We start from the raw sequence: 7,476 nt of genomic DNA on the forward strand, positions 1-7,476 counted from the left end.
AACAAGAGCGAAACTCCGTCTCAAAAAAAAAAAAAAAAAAAAACTAACACTTTATTGAGTGTTTACCCTGTTTCCAGCATTCACTCTGAAAGGCAGAGGAGGAAGGCAGGCACTGTGTTAATGCTTTATGTGATTTTTTTAATCCCACAGCCCTACAGTGTAGGTACTGGAAACATTCTTTAAGAAGGTTAAGTAACTTCTCCAAAGCCAATGTATAAGTGGCAAAGAAGGATTCCAGCCTAGTCCTTAATCACCAAGTTATTGCTGGGCAGAAAAAACCCAAGACAGTGCTTATGACTGTTTAGATAGGGGGTGCAAAAGGACAGGGAAGAGAAGAGCAAGGCCTGGCGTCTTCATAGAGAACAGAATCCGTAGCGATAAGAAACAGGGATTGAGTCGAGGGGGAAGCTGAGTAAAAAGAGTAAAGAAATAATTCTTTGGTGTTTGTACTTCTTAAGATGATATCTAAAATGCTTCTTTTGGGGTTTAAAAAAAGACAATATTCATAACAATCTAAATAAAGAAAACTGGGACATTTAGGTTACACTAAATCAATGTCTCATTACAAAGGAATTGAATGCTAAAGGTCAGTAACAACCACTTAGACTAGGTAACATTCTCAATCTTTCCTTTCACTTAATTCTGATTTCTGGGAAAGTTAAGTGAAAAACAAAAGATGACAAAAACACATTCCTTTTTCTTTCTTCTACCTTTTCACCAAGAGATGTTTTATATTTGGTAACTTTAGAAAGATCCATGTTTGTTTCAATTTGATAAAATAAAATTTAGAAGTGGGAAATTATGCCTCATTTCCTTAAATTCATCTGCCAAAGGAGACTTTTCAGGACCCAGCAGCATGTTTCACTGATGCCAGGTTCACTTCCAGAGGGACTTCAAGTCTGGCTGGTGACACCGCCATGCCAGTGCTTTCTTCAGATACACACCTGATTAAAGGCTACAGGATCAAAGAGCAAGCCACTTATGGCAAAGTGCTGCAGAGCCAAAAGCTCATCTGTGGATGTAATCACTTAAAACTATTTTAAAGGGTCATCACTAAGAGGGTGCTTATTTTTAGAAATAAGTTTTCTTTTGATACAAAGAAAAATGTTGGCCATTTCCTTTATGTTTATAACAACATTCCAATTTAATCTTCAGTTTAAAAATTCTTTAATTATTGCACAACAGTGCTTTGTTGATTGCACAACACCCACATCTCTGTTTGATACTAAAATCTAGACTTTTCTACAAGTGTTGGGGGTGGGATATGTACTCATGCCCACCCATTCTTATCCTTTATAGTAGTGATATATTTAAAAACCATGTTTTATCATTTGAATTTTTCTCTTAGGAGAGAGCTATAAACATGAATGATGGGGGAAAAAAGTCTGTTATTTAAAAAGTTATACTTTTAATCAATTTGCAATTACTTACCCAAATCTTTTTTCAAGCAACAGTAATAGGGCTGGAAAGAAACACAGATTGTGCAGGTATTATTTGATTGTGTTCCAAAAGTTTACTCTACTGAATTTCATATCCCTATTCACCACTAAAAGTCATCAACATGTATACACATAAAATCTTCAAGCAAAAGTAACAAATAGGTGTTGAAATTTTTCTCAGAGCAATGATTAGAATCTGGTATAGAAGAAGGCTTTACAATCTAAGTTTTCCTTGTTGCTTATCATGAGCATCACTGAAAAATCTAGAAGAACACATGCCAAAACACACAACCGCATGCTTTTTCCTCGTCATACGTAAGAACCCAGCATAATTATTCTTGAATTAAAATCAAAAGCAAGTTTATAAGAAGAAATCTGTTCTTTTAAATACTGAGATCTCATCTGCTATTCAGCTAATAATAATTGTTGTATTTACTTGATTTTTATAAGAAAATTAAAAGTTTAAAGATAAAAATAGTCCTACCAATGTAAATTAAGTTATGTAGGGCATAAACTGCCTACCACTTTGTATCTTTATATGTTTTTGGCATTTCTATTTTGAGCAAATACATATAATAAAAACATTAAAAGTTTGAATATAGTATAACTTTAAATTTTTCTCATTTTATAATGTTTTATAAAATTTGAGGGTGAACATTTAAGAACAACAAACAAACAAAAAACAAAAGGAGTTTGTTCACTCCTAGAAGACAGAACCAAAAAAACATTGGGTAAATCTTAAAAAAACACACACACATTAGTTTTGCTTCTCTGCAATTTAGTCATTATAGTAGAATATAAGTTTCAAACACACAAAACCTCGAGTCTCCTGGTGTATCTTGTGTTACCATCTCTTGTTCCATGGCATTCCTATGTTGGAGCAGAGTGTTCTTAGGGTAATTTAGCTGAAAAAAAAAAAAGACTACAGTTCTTCCTTGTCTATTCAACTGTCCAGAGATGCCAAAGAGAGTTCTTTTACTTTTTTCCTTAGATACTCTAGAAGGGGGGGAAAAAGTGTATAACTTTAAAAAAAAACTTTGATGAATGATATTTAAACTTTCACACTGTTTCCTAGTAAGAGAATGTAGTATCTTAGAATTAATTTTGTTAGTATAGGTCTATGCTTTTTTTTTCCCACTTTATTGTCAACTGTTCTTCTCAGAGTTGTTTAAGTCACTAATAGTCAGATAAAAAAAGGTTACCAAATGACTAACCAGGTAAACTTCAAGACTAATGCCTGATTAATATTACAAGGTTGTTCTCAAGATCACTTAAAATTATATAAATGATTATAGATGGATGGTAACTAAAAGTGAAAATAGAAAATAAAAAGGATTGTTGATTGTTAGGGAAATCTGAGTCCTACAAATCCTCAAACAACTAGGCACAAATCCCAGGGCAAGAAAGCTAGACAACCAAGAACGTTCTCTAATTATGTCCTCTATTAAAACAGGAGGCATACTGGTTTTGTAGACCTTTGGCAATTTCTGAATCAATGAGATCATTCTCATTCCAACCACTATTTTCTAGGACTGGTTATACTAACTTGTCAGCAAAAAATTTAATTTTTTAGATTAAAATGATAACAAAAGTCTCAATATTCAAGTTTGTCACAGGCTTCTTAAGTTTTGTTCCTATCATACAGCATTTACTCTGACAGCAGCATGTGTTACAAATGTTTTGACCTTTGAATACATAAAGATAAAACTTCTGATCTGCCATTAAGCGCTTCATGCTTTATGCGTTTTGTTTGAAAAAGTTGTGATGATTTTAAGCGGATCTATCTGCACTCATTTCAGGTCTCCCTCACATCCAATGGCATGCACTTGGGAAACAGCTGGCAAAGGTTCAAGTGCAAATCTGTGGTTAGGAGTAGAGAAACACTAAGTGGCGTATGCAGAGATGGACCCACAGTTCTGGCCTGGTTAGCCAAATGAACAAAGACACTGCTACCCATGTGTTTCCTTCCTGTGCAGACCATTTGTCTCTAAAATGAAATGAAAAGCTCCATACTCCCTCATTCTAGGAAAGAAGAGGGAATCACTGTCAGGTTCTTTCTGCCAGACTGCAGCTGTGATACTTCCCAAACATCACCTGTCTACCTGCATGAATGAATGGACAGTGAACAAGTAGGTATCTACCAAGTAACTATTATTATGCCTTCTGTTCCAGGAGTTACAGTGCCTAAGGGCAATGTAGAGGCAAGATAAAAGATGTCCACAAATAAACGCAATCCAATAGTATTTTATTCTCCTAGGAGAGCTGCCAGATTTCAAATCCTGATTAAATAACACTGTCTTTCTATGATCCAATTATATTTTTTTCCATATCACTTTGTACATAAGCCATGCCTCTGGTCCTTAAACAGCTGCCTTCTAGCATCAATCAATTTGGAATCTTAGAGGTATACCTTTAAGCAATTAGACTTACATATACATACACACATAAGTATACTTAGCTTATTTACCTGGAATTGTGCCTACGTTTCCAAGCTGTTTCCCAGTTCAAAATGTCAAATTCAAACAACATTCTCCTCACCCCTCAATGGTCTATACAACAATTAAAAACAAAATGAATCAATCTGGCATTGTTCTCCCAGTCTCAGAAGACTAAATGGAAGTCAGCACAAGAGCCATGGTTTTAGAACCAAAATAGGAGATGCCTTAATGTTATTTCTTGCAGATTGTAACAGTCAAACTGTTTATTAAATAAATGAAATGAAAAATTAACAAAACGTAACAGTGTTTGTGCTACCTCTCCAGGAAGTTAGCACTTTTCCAGAAGACGTTTGATCACTGAGAGAATTAAAAATGCATGGGAGTAAATTATGCATGGGAAACACAAAACAGTTTAACAGCGAGCTGTTTTTTCAGTCTAATTAAAGCCTCATTGGAAGCTTTCAATGTTTCACTCCAGCAGATAGTTTGGCCCTGACCTTGACTACTTTTCTTACTGCTGGTCTTTTGGCTGAGTTTTTACTACTGGATTCTGTTGCTGAGGCAAACACAGTTTAGGGTCTCAATTGCTCTTGTGTTAGTGGCGCAAGAACCAATAGGGTTTACTACCCAAGTGACCTCTTCAAGGTACGTGAGTGAGGGTATTTGAGGATATCTGTACTGCTATGCTTTGTTCACAAAGTCACTGGCTAGAAAGCAAAACAGTGGTCATATGTGATGATCAGTCATAGGCTGGCAAACCACACAAGGTCAGAATATTGTAAGATTCTAAGTCCAAAAGTTTTGTATGCTGTCCAGCTTTTTGTTTGACAACTGGGAAGTTGAGAGGAAGGAAAACATCTGAGGTAATTAGTGCATCTGCCACTCTCCATTTTTACTTCCACCATTACCAAAATGGAAACAAGACCAAGAAAAAGATAATTTTTATGAAACTTTTCACACATTGCAGTATCTTGATGATTTTAACAAATCTTCAACTGACTTTAACCATTTTAAAAATGTATCTTACAGAAGCACTTCATAAGTCTAAGTGTTTTCACATGCAGTACTTATCATTTTATCTCATGCTCATGTGCCTGTTCCAGACGTAAACTGTGAACTCATGTAGAAAGGGATGTGATGTTTTGATTTTTGTTGTTTTTCAAATTTATTTATTGGTACTTAATCCCAAATAGCCAGGCACACAAAGCAGTCAATACTGCCATTTGACAGACTAGGAAATTAGAGAATAAGAAATACATGATTTTGGTCATGGTCACCTGATAAGAAAAGAAAATTTAAGTTTTCTGAAAGATACATTTAGTTTCTAATCTTTTACCTTCAATTTTTTTTCCAATATGCCATTATGAACATTCACTGATTCATTCATTCAATAATTTATTGAGGGCCTAATACAAGCCAGACACTAGGGATTCTGTAGTGAACCAGACAGATACCATACATAAATGAAAATGACAGTCTAGGACAGGAACTGACCAACTACAATTGACCCTTGAACACACCACAATTTGAAAAAACTCAAACAATGTAGCCTAAAAATATTGACCGAATTAAGAAAAAGGTGTCAAGAATATATAAAAATATGTAGATACTAGTCTATTTTTATCATTTACTACCATAAAATTCACACGAACAAATCTATTATAAAAAGTTAATTTTTTTTTTTTTTTTTTTTTTAAAGTTAAAATTTTTCAAAACTTATACACTTACAGACATGGTCCCATTCCCAGTCAAGAGAAATGTAAACAAATGCAAACATGCGATATTAAACCACACATGCATAAAATTAACTGTAGTTAATACTGTATCACTTCATAATTTCATAGCCACCTCCTGTTGCTATTGCAGTGAGGCCTTGTGAGTATCCACTTAAAATGCCATGTGATGCTATCTCTGTGTGAGCAGTTCATCTCTCCAGTAAATTGCATAGTGCTGTAAAAAGTGATCTTTCATGGTTCTCATGTTTTTCATGTTTAGTGCAAAACCATAACACCACGGAGTCCATACAAAATGCCACCAGTGGTACTGGAAGTGATCCAAAGAAACAGAGAAGTCATGACGTTACAAGAAAAAGTTGAATCGCTTGATATATACTGTAAATTGAGGTGTGCAGCTGGATTGCCAGCCATTCCAAGATAAATGAATCTAGCACAAGAACTACTGTAAAAAAAAAAAAAAGAGAGAGAGAGAGAAAATGTGTGAAGCAGTTGCTGCAGCTATGCCAGCAAGTACAGAAATATTGTACTTTTTTGTGAAATACGTTTTTATCTCATTTTGAAAATGTAGTTTTTATGTGGGTGCAGAATTGTTGTAAGAAAGGCACAGTTATAGGGTCTAATATGATTCCAGACAGTGGTCATTATATGACAACTTAAAGCCAAGGGAAGGTGAAGGCCTAAAGCTAGAGAATTTAATGCCAGCAAAGGATGGTTTGATGATTTTAAAGAAGACAGGCTTAAAAAGTGTCAAGATAGGAGAAGCAGCTTCTGCTGCAAGAGGCAGCAGATGAGCTCCCATACACTAAGAAAATCACTGAAGAGGAGGAATGTCTGCATGAATAAATTTTTAACTACCGACAAAACTGTCCTATTCTTGAAAAAAGTACACTTATTTGTAAGGAAGAGAAGTGAGCACCAGGATTTGAGGCAGCAAGAAATAAAGCCAACTCTACTGACTTATGTACATACAGTCAGATTTATGATCAGGACTGCCCTTATCAATAAAGCTGCTAACCCCTGAGGCTTGAAGAGAAGATAAACACCAGTTGCAAGTCTTTTGGTTGTACAAGAAAGACTGGACAACTTTAACCCTTTCTCTGGATTGTTTCCATTAACGCTTTTTCCCTGAATTCAGGAAGTACCTTGCCAGTAAGAGACTGTCTTTTACGTTTTTTTGATATTTGACAATCCCCTAGCCAACCAGAAGTCTGTAGGCTCAACACTAAAGGTGTTCAAGTGGTCTACTTGCCCCCAAACACATTATCTCTAATTTGGCCTCTCAATTAGGAGGTCATAAGGACCTTTAAAGCTCCATGCACATGGTACTCTATGGAAAGAATTGCCAATGCTGTGAAAGACAATCCAGATGGAGAGAACATCACGAAAGTCTGTAAGAATTACACCACTGCAGATACCATTGTTGTTAGAAAGAAAGAAAAAAAAAAAAAAAAAAAAAAAAAAAAAAAAAAAAAGCCATGAAAGCCATCAAGCCCAAAACAATAAATTCCTGCTGCAGAAAACTATGTCCAGATGTTCTGGAAAACTTCATAGGATTTACAACAGAACCAATCAAGGAAATCATGAAAGAGGTTATGGATATGGCAGAAAGGTGGGGGGCAGAGGGTTTCAAGATATAGATATTGGAGAAATTCAAGAGCTAACAGACACCATACCATAGGAATTAACAGAACACGACTTGATGAAGATGTGTTTCTGAACCAATGCCAGACGATAAGCCAATGCAGAACCAACAGTGCCAGAACACAAATTAACATTAGATATCTGACAGAAGGGTTCCGAATATTCACGATTGCTTTTGACTTCTTTTTATAGCACAGACCCTTCTGATGCAGGCACTAAAAA

The 7,476-nt window shown here is 35.4% G+C and overlaps 1 long non-coding RNA gene across 1 annotated transcript in view; it reads right to left on the reverse strand.

Annotated features, from left to right (window-relative positions):
- The window catches only part of LOC119471316, a 21,051-nt gene extending 15,501 nt beyond the window's left edge, over positions 1-5,550 (reverse strand). Inside the window, exon 1 of the long non-coding RNA XR_005200348.1 lies at positions 1,432-5,550. This is a non-coding gene — a long non-coding RNA (uncharacterized LOC119471316). The remainder of the gene's footprint in view (positions 1-1,431) is intronic.
- Positions 5,551-7,476: the final 1,926 nt, after the last annotated feature.

The sequence above is a fragment of the Cebus imitator genome, unplaced genomic scaffold (assembly GCF_001604975.1).
Source record: "Cebus imitator isolate Cc_AM_T3 unplaced genomic scaffold, Cebus_imitator-1.0 Scaffold56, whole genome shotgun sequence".
In the NCBI taxonomy this organism is placed as follows: domain Eukaryota; kingdom Metazoa; phylum Chordata; class Mammalia; order Primates; family Cebidae; genus Cebus; species Cebus imitator.